At 38.7% G+C, this 12,364-nt stretch overlaps 1 long non-coding RNA gene across 1 annotated transcript; it reads right to left on the bottom strand.

Annotated features, from left to right (window-relative positions):
• Positions 1-7,200: 7,200 nt before the first annotated feature.
• LOC135295216 (uncharacterized) lies at positions 7,201-11,448 on the bottom strand. The gene is made up of 3 exons (XR_010357243.1): positions 10,694-11,448; positions 9,970-10,059; positions 7,201-8,818 (listed from the first exon to the last, which is right to left on the bottom strand). It is a non-coding gene; the product is annotated as an uncharacterized LOC135295216 (long non-coding RNA).
• Positions 11,449-12,364: the final 916 nt, after the last annotated feature.

The raw sequence follows: 12,364 nt of genomic DNA, 5'->3' as shown, positions 1-12,364 counted from the left end.
GTCAGCATTTGATAACAATATAACAATAATTAAAATAAAATTTATCCCCCTCAAGCTCAGTTTAAGCATCCACTTCAGTGTTTTTAGAGTTTCAGTATTTGAGAAAGTAATATGACAGCAGATTTATGCTATAGGGTCAGAATCTGACAGTGGAGAATGAGAAGAGCAAAATTGAGTCATATTCCCTGATTAAACAGGGAGATTTAAAAATTGCTTTAGAATAGCTCATCTCACCTCAAAGAAGAACTTTCACGTATTCAAATATAATTCTGTCCCCATCAAAGGCAAAGGGATCTAGTTCATTTAAGTGGGAGAGGCATTAAGGCCTGTGTCATCTTTAACTGTGAAAGAAGTTCTTGAGCTGAGCTAAATGTTGAAGTTGCTTAGTATAAGAGCTGCCTTTTACTCAAGGTAAATGTAAAAGGGGACATTCAAGTGCTCTGTGCAACCAGGTAGCAGAAATGACAGGAAAGCTGTCACAATCATTGGCTTGCATGCTGCAAATGCTGAGAACAAGATGAATCATTTGGTAGCGGAGAAGGGCAAGACAAAGGCAGGCATGTAAGAACTGATTGCTGAAACTGTGATTGCCTACCATCTGTGACAGAAGAGGAAACGGTGCCTGACTATGAGGAAAATGGTAGCAAAAAAGCTCTGGATGCATTAACAGCATCATTAGTAGTCTGGTGTGAGAAAGAGATAAAGGACAGTTTTTTGTGAGAGACTGAGAGCAGAAAGGTTGTCCTCTGATTGCTGCTGTGGTCAGAGAAAATGGGTCAAAACATTATTTTTTTTTTTTTTTACAACTAAATAACTTTGATCACATCAGGAATGCATAAATCCCTTTCTTCCTTGTGGGCAGAACTCCCTACTGAGCCTCAGCCTATTAACTAAGGTCAGAGAGGACACAGAAAAGTTGACAAGGTGTTTTTTTGTAAAATTATACTGTTGTGGGAACAAAGGGTAACAGCTCTTGCACCCAATGTTTTTAAGATTTTAATTTAGCAACCTATCCTTTACCTTATTATCTTTCTATGCAGTGTATTAGTGAGTTCTCCTGGAGGACTTGTTTTAGTGTGTTTGCATAGAAATCAATGAGCTTGTTGCATCTCTCTCTGGAACAGTCACAGCATGGTCAGCTTTTGTTTGTTACAGAGTCAAATCCCATGGGTACATGTCTGACAGAAAAAACCAATCATTTTCTGAGAGGTACCTACTAGTTTTCCCTGGGAAATAAAAGGGAGGGTCCTGACTTCCTCCACTGCCATTCTCAGCTGCTCCTATTTGACATGCCATGCACTGGAAGGCATCTCATTTGGCAATGTAATCTAACTGGAGATTCATAAATCTATATCTCTATTTTTAAACTGTATTTAAGTTGGTAATAGAATGGTATCATTCAATTTCAAAAATGGATGTATTTCTGAAGTAGCCTAGACATCCTTGCAAAGGCAGAGTGCTTTATTAGGATAAGAGAACTATAAATAAACAAGGTAATGAAATATTCTGACTTCACTGTGTATCAGATTAATTGTGTTAACTTAAGGAACACAAGCCAATATAAAAGGAGTCCAAAAGAAAAGCAATAAATTTCAAAGTATGTCTGAAAGTCTACTTAAAGTCTGCTTTGGCAAAAGAAGTGAAGACATTTTCCAAGCTCAGTTGAGAGGAATGTCAAGAAGGTGAGTGAGTGATCTGAGAATGAATAAAGGAACACAGATGAACAATGTAAGGCTAATGCATTAATTTTCATCCTGTTTCTCTGGTTAGATTCATCCTCTGCAGTGGCAGCCATAAATTCAGGTTTGTGACTGACTGAAAAGGGCACCGCTTTTAAATCTAAGGTGCTCATCAAGAGTATTGAATGCATAAAGTTTTTTCACATGTAAAGACCAAGTTGGCAGGTGTTGAGTTATAGAAGAAATGTCTTGCTTCCTCCTTAAGCAATTTAAAGATTGATGCTATAGGCCTTTCATTATATGGATCACTGAAAGAAACAATCATTCCTATATTTCACTGTCAAGTTAATTGCAGTAGTGGTCAGCTATATTACTGCTAAATTTCAAACTTGGTGCATTTCAGTGTTTCTGGGAGAAGCAACATCCAGACAGAGCCTAGCTTTCCCCTGGGAGTCCAGCTGATGAGTTTTCATTCAGCTTTTCTCTGCCTCAGGTGATGAGTATAAAAGAAGTGCTACCCACAGTTCCTTACCGGTATAAATACATACAGCAAATTCAAGAGTGCTTTTTTTTATGATATTGACTTTTCTACCTAAGAAGATCTCTTATCTGCAGAAAAGCCCTGTCTTCTAGTGGGACAGTTTGCAGTTTGATTTATTTCTGTGGCTAAATAAGAACATCAACATCTGACACCAAACATGAGTAACTTATTAAGCCACCGGTAGCCCATTCCCATTATTGAGATCTTCAGTGTCTCTGGAGAGTGGTTTTCTTCACACATTTACTTCATCAAGCCTCTTACAGGACACGCATTCTGCATACTTACAACCAAATAAAGATATGATGATGAGGTTTGCCACATAATTGCTGATGTTTGCAATGCGGGTACCTTCTGCTACCGTGGTCACAACCTCAAGACACTGGTTCTTTACATCCTAAAGCAGATGTCTGTCACATGGATCATCCCAAAACTGTCTGCTCCTCTCTGCTGACAAAAAAGGAGCCTGATAATGACTAGCCCAGATGTAAATTACTTGTCTGTACCAACTTGAAGTTTTCTGAGATGACTTCCAGCAGATCTTTCATACAAAGCATTGCTGAATACAAGAGGTGATAGTGGACCTACACCTCAACAGGAATAAGATGAAATGGTGTTAACTTCATTTCACTGTACTTTTCAAAGTGTAGTCTAGCCTGAGAGTATGACTCTCCATTTACACAATAGAAATAATTCACCTTTACAGCTACTTTGTACAGATAGAGAGTTAAATGTTTAGTGATGTTTGCATCAGGAAGCACAAAGATCCTGGTTGCATATGCCTGTGTTAGAGCTAGAAACATGAGGTGATGCAGTAAAAAGGTGCCTACCACTGAAGAGTGACAGATGTGAATTCAAATTAATACTGTATGCGGAAATCATCTGAATGTCTGATCTGGGAAATTAAGAGAAGGAGAGAGAAGTGCATCAGAGAAGGATAGTAATATGCACTTTTGATTATCACCTAAAATAAATCCAAAGAAAAATATCAGTCCTTGCTCTTTTGCATCTTTCACGTCTGTTTGATCTGTGAACACCTACTGGCATTATTCCTAATTATCATAGGAAAGGAAAAGAATTGGAAAAAGTTGTCTTTTATCTTAATTAAAGGTATCACATGTGCCTGTCTAACAGGTGATCAATGCTAATGCACAATTAGGGGATACTGTTATCATCAAGCCTTTAGTGACTTGTGAAAGGGCACACACATGACTGGAATTCATATTATGCTGTTCTTCAGAGCTTTCTGATATACCAGGAAATTGGTATATCAACTCTAATCAATACTTCAGATTCTGACAATTAAATCAGTCCTTGGAATGAATAGCATACTGAATGAAAGAATCTTCAATATGCTAGCACAGAAAAACAGCAGCAGAAACTTGACCTTCATAATACTGTCTTCCTTTTTCTTATAATATCACTGTAAATTACCTCAGGAAAAACCTGCTGCTATTATCAAATTCAAAGCCACCTCTCAGGATGTATTCTGTCTACTCTCAAAAAAGCACCTATGTACTTCTTCATCCTTGAGCTTCATCTGATATAAAAGAAGTGAAGTGATTAGAGTCAATGTGGCCAAATAGAAACACTACACTCAGCAGCAGAGCCTTTTGCACAGTTATCTTTATGCCAAGAGCATGTTGCCATGAAAACAAATTCACATGGAAGCTGTGCCATGCTGCTGTTCAGAAACCTACCCAGCAGCCAAGGGCTCCCACCTGTGTGGTGTTTCTCCTTCTATGTTCCTTGTGGCTCAGTGCTTCTGCTGAAAGGTCTGGGTATTTATAACATTCAGAATGCAAACCCAGCTCATTGTGGCAGTGTGCCTTTTTTATTTTATTCTTTGCAGCGGCAGAAAGCATGACTCCTCCCTGAGCTCTGCAAAGGAGGGCACGGTTAGGGTTGGTGTTAGGGTTAGGATCAGGGTTACATCTGAAACTTTCCATCCCAGACTGCTTTTCCTGTTACAAGCATCTTCCATGTCCAAGGCACCTCATGTGACTGACTGGCAGTCTGCTGCTAAGAAGTATTTAGGCAGATTTATTTTCCTCTAAGTAGCAACTTTGGGTAGCCTTTGCAAGTGCTCTCAGATATGTTACTCATTTGTTTGCAGTTCTCACGATCATAGAATATGATCAGATTAAGTCTAGAATCATATAAAGTCTTGAGTTGGAACAGAACTTAAAGATCATCTAGTTCCGACCCGATATGAGAAAAAATTTGAGATAAGCACTTCAAGAACACTGGGAGTGATTTCAGAATTCATTTCCACAATCCTAGTCACAGAAAGGGTCTTGAAGTGGACATAAAGATCTGGCTGAGCTTTTCTGTATTTTACACTTTGAATCTGTCCTGTATCTCTCATGTTAAGAAACTTTTTTCAGTGTAATGGGAAAGGGAAGCAACATAAGATCTGAGCAAGTGTTTATTGTTGCAGGAGCAGTCACATCTGAACTCTCATCTTCCCTTACCCACTGGAACCACATGAAAACAGCCCTCATTAAATTAGCTCTGGACATTCAAAATTACCTATTTGTCTTTTAAAGATGGTAATTCTATTTTTTTTTTTCTGCTAGTACCAGATACCTAAGATGTGAATGCTGTGCCTGGGATAAACCCACAATAATTTAAAGACAGGCACTGTCATCACTTTCCAAAGACATTTGACTATTCTCACTGTAGAATTGTACCCAGGATTTCAAATCATTATGTTTGAAGGAAAGGCACTGCATGTCATTACTTTTTACCCAACCTGAACTTCTAATGTCTATCAACACTAATTTTTTTTATATCAAAACCAGAGATTTACTGGTCATGACAACATATGAGAGTGGAAAACTATATTATATAAAGCCATAATAATATGAGTACATTTGGTCAGAAAAAAAATACAAAATTTCAATAATTTTCCATACTGAATTGTGACTGACATTTCTAAAATATTTCCAGAGTAAATCACACATCATATTTTGAAGCTGTCAGCTTCCCAGTGAAGGTAACATCATGCTAACAAATGGTAAAATATCATTTCAGCTTCTTGAAACTAAGAACCCTACTAATAACTGTATTGAGATAAAGTTGCTGTTATTTCTTGAACCCCTATATAATGTAAATGTACACAAATCAAAATACAGCATTTATCAGAGAATTAGCATGAAATGGACAAGAGATGGGTAACTGGAAGAGTAATGGAGTGAGCACCAAATCACTGCCACTAGCAACAATGAAATGGCTTGCTGGCAGAAGGTGCACTAGTTTAATAGCTAAGTGGTCTTATTATTAAATTATTATTTAGTAACACTGTCATGAACTGCATCAAAAAGTACCCCATTTAGAAGAAAATACATAATTCAAAATTTTTGTTAAGGAGAATGGGATAGTTTTCTGCTATGCCCAATGATACTTTGTCAAACTGACACCTAAAGCAAATGAGAATAAATGTTTGAGACTTAATTATTATTTCCTATTAAGGAGTAATATCTGCTTCTTAGTCACTGGGCAGAAACGTTGACATTGAAATTTTGCAAACTGTTAGTCACTCAAAGTATTTTTGTTCAGGAAAATACTTAGATTCATAGAAAATTTGGGTTGGAAAAGACCTCTGAGATCATTGGGTCCAGCTGTTAACCCAGCAGTGCCAAGTCCACCACCCAAACCATGATTCCAAGTGCCACACCTACAAGTCCTTGAAATACCTCCATGGATGGGAACCCAAACACTTCCCTGGGCAGCCTGCTCCAATGCCTGATAATCCTTTCAGTGAATATTTTTTTGTTAATATCCAATATAAACCTACTCTGGCACAACTTGAGTCTGTATTTGCCTGTGTAATTTTATGATGTCTTTTTAGTTCTCCTGAGTGGGCAGCAAGAACGAAGTTGAGAAGCAGACATGGACTGTTGACCTAACATCAACCCAATAGGGAGGCATAAGGACCACCAAAGACCCATGGGCCTCTGACCCACTTCCAGAAAGGTCTAGAGAAGGGACTGCACATAATAACTAATTTGCATAGAAAGTGAGAAACCTATCTCTAGGTGGGGTGAAACTTATCTGTAAAAGAAAGCCTGGGCACCTGCATCCCAGCATACTGGACACTCTGTTAGCTGCATTGATGCTGAAGCCAGGACTGGTAATCATTGTTTCTGTATTTTTTCCTCTTTTTCTCTCTCCCTCTCTCTAATTTTCCTCTCTCTCTTCTTTCACCCTACCCCTTATTAAAAGCCCATTCCCCTTGTGCTAGAAGATAAGACTCTAACATACCAGTTTCCATACCAAATGCAAAATTTACAATAAAACGCTGTAATTTTCTTTTGTGGACCCTTTGACTTTTGTAATTCTTTTCAACCATGAGCACCTGACAATCTTGGGCACTAACTTCTCCTTAAGGGTGGGACGCCAAGATGATTAGTGGGATAGAGCATTTATCCTGTGAGGAAATCCTGAGAAAATTTGGATTCTTCACCCTAGAAAAGAGAAGGTTTTGGTGGGGTGATCTAATTGTGGCTTTCCAGTACCTGAGGGGAGCCTATGAGAAAGGTGAAGATTTTTCTACAAGGCATATAGTGGCAGGACAAAGGGGAATGGCTGCAAACTGAAAGAGAGTATCTAATATATCTAATATGTTAGATATTAGGAATAAATTCCTTACTGTGAGGGCTGTATTTTAAACAGATTGTCCAGGGAAATTGTAGCTATTCCATCCTTGGAAATGTTGAATGAGGCTATCAGGAATCTGGTCTGATAAAAGGTTCTCTGCCCATGGCAGAGAGGCTGGAACTGGATGATCTTTAAGGTCCCTTCCAACCCAAACCATTCTGTGATTCTGTGAAGGTACATAAGGATACTCAAGCCACCTTTCTTTCATCTTATAAAAATGTAGATTTGACACACTGCAATGAACAATCATGTGGCCCTGTGATGTCCTTTTTGCATTTTCTTTTCAAGTGATAATGCCAACATTAAATTAAATAACAAAAATTAAAAATGAACAAATATCACGCAGACTTTGCAGTCTCTTTGGAAAAGTGTCAGTTTGGGAGATTCAAATGAGAAATTGGCCTGGGAGTAATTTCAGTATGAATCTTACAGGATATCTGCAGCTGTTTTAATGAAGCTGGTATTTTAAACAATCATTTTTAAAAAAAGAAACAGTGGATTCTATCATCATTTTTATATAGCTCTCACTCACGATAAAATTGTTGACATTAAAACAGTCTTGTCAGAAAGCTGTTATGAGGTCTTAAATGCTCTTGATTCTTTAACATTTCTTTTCCATTAAAGGAGGGGTTAGTAAAAATGAATTTATCATGGATTCTTCAGAGACTGTGTAATGAGAGCTATTAAAATGTTCAGGTTCTTGGGAAGTTATCAGACTCCAATTACTCTGTGAAGTTTATTTTTGTTTACTATTAATACTTTATTTTATTCCTTTGTAATTTTTTTTGTTTAAAATATGAGAATGTATATGTCAGTACTAAGCTGGCATACTTCTCCTTTCTTCTTTGCCTGTGCTTGTTTTAAAGTCATACCTACCAAACTGGAGTCCCTGCTTAGCATTAAGCAATTTTCTGTCTCCTCTATGATTTTGAAATTACAAATTTAAGGGTTGAAAGCTGTTTAATAACTAGTCCATTGTTTTTGTGTGAGCATGGCCTGTAGAGACTTCAGAGACACTCTAGACTGAGCTGAAGTTCACAGGATGACAGGAAAACACTGCCCTAAAATGCCACTTGACAGATGAGGACATACCTAGTAGCTGCCCATACTCATGTTCTCAACTTTCCCAGCCCTGATCTAGGATGCAGTTAAAATGATCCCTGCAACAAAGGTTTGGTTTCTTAGCTGATGGATAGGGAGAGATTCACCTTCAGGTTTGGACATTGAAGTGGGAGTGCTTTATCACAGCTTACAGGTGTCCCTGGTGCCTCTGGGGAGATGCAGGGGAGGAGGCAGATGCCCTCAGCTGCATCAATCAAGAGTCACAGATCTGCCCTGCCATGCAGTTTTTGTTTCTGAAGGGCACATACCCCTGTCCTGCTTGCCAGACCCTGGCTCCACAAGCACCCCTGCACACTGTGAGTGGGCACCAAGCTGAGCCACAGGTAATGGATCCATGGGAGGGTGATCCAGCTGGTTATTCAGGCACAGGGGGCTGATTCAGCTCACCACACATAGGTAGGTGTCCAGTGCTGTTTGAGGTGACCTAGAGTGTTTGAAATTCCCCCGGTTAACTCTCAGGCATAGCCCAGGGCCAAGAGAATGATCCCACGTCTTTGGTCCAGACAGAATGTCCAGGGGCCCTTGCACAGTGCTAGGCACCCACATCTGGGCAGCTGAACTGAGTCTGGGTATGAGCTGAAGAGTTTGGCAGGCTCCAGCTGACTTCACTGCCTGTAAGAGGAGCTGAAACACCAGACTACCATATGGGCAGTGACATTCAGGTGCCAGAATTAATCCAATTTGAAGTAATCTGCTGTATCCCACTGCTGGTGGGGTACCTGGAAGGTACCTCTGAGTTCTTCCCTCCCAGGGACAGTTCTGTCCATTTATTCTTGAATTCAGGACACAGCAGATACTAGAGAGGTTAAATCAAAAGCTGACAGGAAGAAGATTGTATAAAACAATGCAATTGAAATGGCAGGTTGTTTGATAGAGGTTTGTATTTTGGCAAAACAGATTCCTTTTAGTCCAGCTCTAAATGCAACCCAAGCTCTACGTTTTCTTCACCTGTTCCCTTCCTGATCTATCTGCAGATGGACCGAGGTAATCCTTATTCTCTCACCAGTATAAATGATAAGCAGCTCTGGGAAAAACTGAAGTTACGCTGTTATAAAATAGTGTGAGAGAAAAGAAAAAAAGTGTCTGCAGTATGTACTCTTTTATATTCTTTAATTTAGACCTACAGATATAGCTGGGAAAGCAAGAGGTAGTTTCTTTAAAGACCTACAGTAATTTAAAGTTCTGTACCTAGGAGATTTGATTCAGCCTTAAACTCAAAGTGTTCTTCAATTAGGGTGAATTACTGAGGCTTAAACTAAAGGACAATTGAATATAGAAAAAAAATTTTTCCTGTTACTTTTGAATTGAAACCAGAGGCAAAAGTACTGCTTTTAAAAGTATGCATGGTTTGATCTATAGCTTTCAGTTGGGCAAACTCCTGGGAAAATTACTACCTTCCTGTGATGTACAATGGAATTCTTCCAAAGGACAAGATCCCTAAGCTGATACAAATCAGCATAAAGCCTCTGAATATCATCACCTCCAGATCTAACCCACAGTATCTTATCTATAAATACTGTTGTGGGGTGGCTTTTAAATAATCTGACTCCTCTGATACATTCACAGTTTATGCTTATTAATTCATTAGGATGACACAAATTAACATCAGACTTCACAGAAGTAATTTTTTTTTCCTAGAAGAAATTACTTCTGTCTGCTTTGAATAAGATGTCCATTACCCACTGCTGAAATGAAATTTATATGTAGAATACAGTGCATCAATTGAAAGCCTTATCCATGGGTTCTGAAGTGCATGTAAATGATCATGGAAGGTCTAGGGGGCACAGATCATTAATTACCCAAGCTACAATTAGACCAGGACACAGACAACAAATGCCCTCTGCTCTGAAACACTGTAAAAGTTGAAGTGACCACAAATCTCAAGAAATTCAGTGATAAGAAAAATTATTCCAACCTCATGGCTGACCTTTGGGTCTGGATTCAGCCAGGGCTCAAATTTTTTCTTACCAGTATTTCAGTGAAGTGAGTCAGACGTGCTCCATTGTAGCTTGGGCTCTTGACATCATCTGTAGTACTTACTGGTGTTTCATAAGGAAACTAGGACACACAAGCAACCAAAAGGTCTTGTTTTCAATCAAAGAGTAACTGAACTTTTAAACTGAGAACATGTTATTTTTTATCAAGTCTTTCCTCCGAGGTTTTTACAAAAAAATTGTCAAAAGCACAGCTTTTTAAAATGCAATCCATTTTCATTTAAATATCTGATTTGCAGAATTTCTAGAGACAATTAAGTATAGAAAAGGACTGGTTTTAAGGTACTGGTTCATTTTGCATTAATTTCTTTTTCTTTATACCACTTCCAATTAAAATATAACTCTAATTTTATTGCTATTGTATTATGAAAATTTATTTCTTATAATAAAATCAGGTATACAAAAAGAGCTTTCCTCTACATTTCTATGGGCATCTTTAGAGAGTATTGAATATTTAAAAGATATTATAAATAGAAGCAAGATCCATATGGCAAGATAATAAATATTCATAAAACTATGGATAGTCTGATTCTCTGACTCATTTTTGCAATTGCAGAGCTGTAGGAAACAAATATACTTCTCCATTCAACTGCTGGATAACTCATTGATCTGCCTGCCTGTTCCATCTAGGCACCTTGCATAAGAATATGTTTTTTCTCATTGCATCGCATAAACAGCAATGTCTTTTAGCCTTTTACCTCTTGAATATTAAGCTGCAAAGTTTCAGAGTCCTTCGTTGGATGTGACAGGATGCAAAATGTACAACTTGGATGGAATATTCTTTGCTGATTTCTTGAAGAGTGTACCGCATTAAAATGTATAAATTTTGTGCAACCGACAGAAAAAAGAAACTTGGTGTTGAGCATCAGGTGGGCCATGTGAAATTAATAATTTCTCACTCAGTTCATTTCCCAGTGGAAACATATCTAGCATACACAAACTCCAGCTCTGCATTAATTGCCACCCTTGTTTAAAATCTTGGTTCCACAAACAGGTACTTTCTCCAAATGTGCACTCCAGCTCCCATTAAGACAGCTTTGCACTGGGCCAGGGAGGCTCCTGTGGGGTGGTGGGCTGCCTCTGGAAAAGGAGGCTTGTAGTCTAAACCTCCTCAGAGGAAAGCTTCAGATGGTATCTGTGCAGCTGCCCCGTGAGCAGCAGGCTCCTCAGGCAGAGGCTGGGGCTGCCTGCTCTTCCTCTGGTCTGCAGAAGGGTGTTCTGCCTCCTGCACACACCCTGATGCCTCAGATCACAGGGAACTAAGTAAGCACTCACTGGGTTTGCCAGACTTGCTCCTGTAAAGTCCATCCCACAGATTTAACCCAGCAAAACTGAACCATGGGAAAAGGTTCTCCACTCATCTGAGTTTTCCCTCATACGAGCTCAAATTACAGCAGAGGAGAAAGAAAAGTCTGGGGGGACAGAATGTAAGAAAGTAAAGATAGTGCAGAAGGTAATCTCACCCCTGAGGAGTTGCAGCTGTACTGACTACCCAAGATTAGGAACAGCCCTGCCCTCAACAGGCCACAGCTGTGACCAGTGAGGAGAAGAAGAGTGCTATAAGAGAGTGGGTTAGCTGGTTGAGAAGGGAGCTGGAGTTTGTTGGCTGAGCTATGAAGAAGAAGTCAGCATTGCGAGGAGCTGCCCATGAGAAATCACCAAGAAAGCATGGAGCTTTTGTGAATAAGAATACAACAGACATGTACTAAATTCTGTCCTGTAACAGGGTTCTGGGCCAGTGCTTTAGAATAATCCTCTCCTTAAACATGCCTTCATTTCATATTTTATACACTTTACTAGTTTTCCATCATTTGGCAAATTCAACAGGCTCTCTAATTCTACTGGCTGTTGCTGACCATTATTTATGATTACATCAAACCTATATTCATCCCAGTTATTTTATTGTCATGTTTCTGTCATTATTACAAAATAATAACGTTGCTTTTGATTATTAGTGAGAAAGCAGAAGCTTAATTTAGTAGATAATTATGCCTTTGCTTTTCTAATGGAAAGCCACAGTGTAAGTGTAATTGCTTCTGCGTAATAACTTGTTATTACATGCATTTTATGCTTGTAATTCTTTTGCTGATACCAGGCAAATATTTTCAGCCTAAATTTTCCCTGTGTACATTTTGGCAACTGTTTTGAGCCCTGAGGATGCACAGACTTCTACTATTAACCTTTAAGAACTAGCAAATAATTATAATTTAATTTTGATTCAATTCAGCTGTAGTTAACTGAGTCATGATTACCACCTTCTCAACTAGCCCAAGACATAATGAATAAGATGGCTTTCCAATGGATTATATAACAGATATAGGTGTGAAAAATGAATTAGGGAATGCTGCCATTTTGATTATTACATGCAC

Source organism: Passer domesticus, chromosome 2 (genome assembly GCF_036417665.1).
Source record: "Passer domesticus isolate bPasDom1 chromosome 2, bPasDom1.hap1, whole genome shotgun sequence".
NCBI lineage: Eukaryota > Metazoa > Chordata > Aves > Passeriformes > Passeridae > Passer > Passer domesticus.
This window is presented reverse-complemented; position numbering and strand designations above follow the sequence as displayed.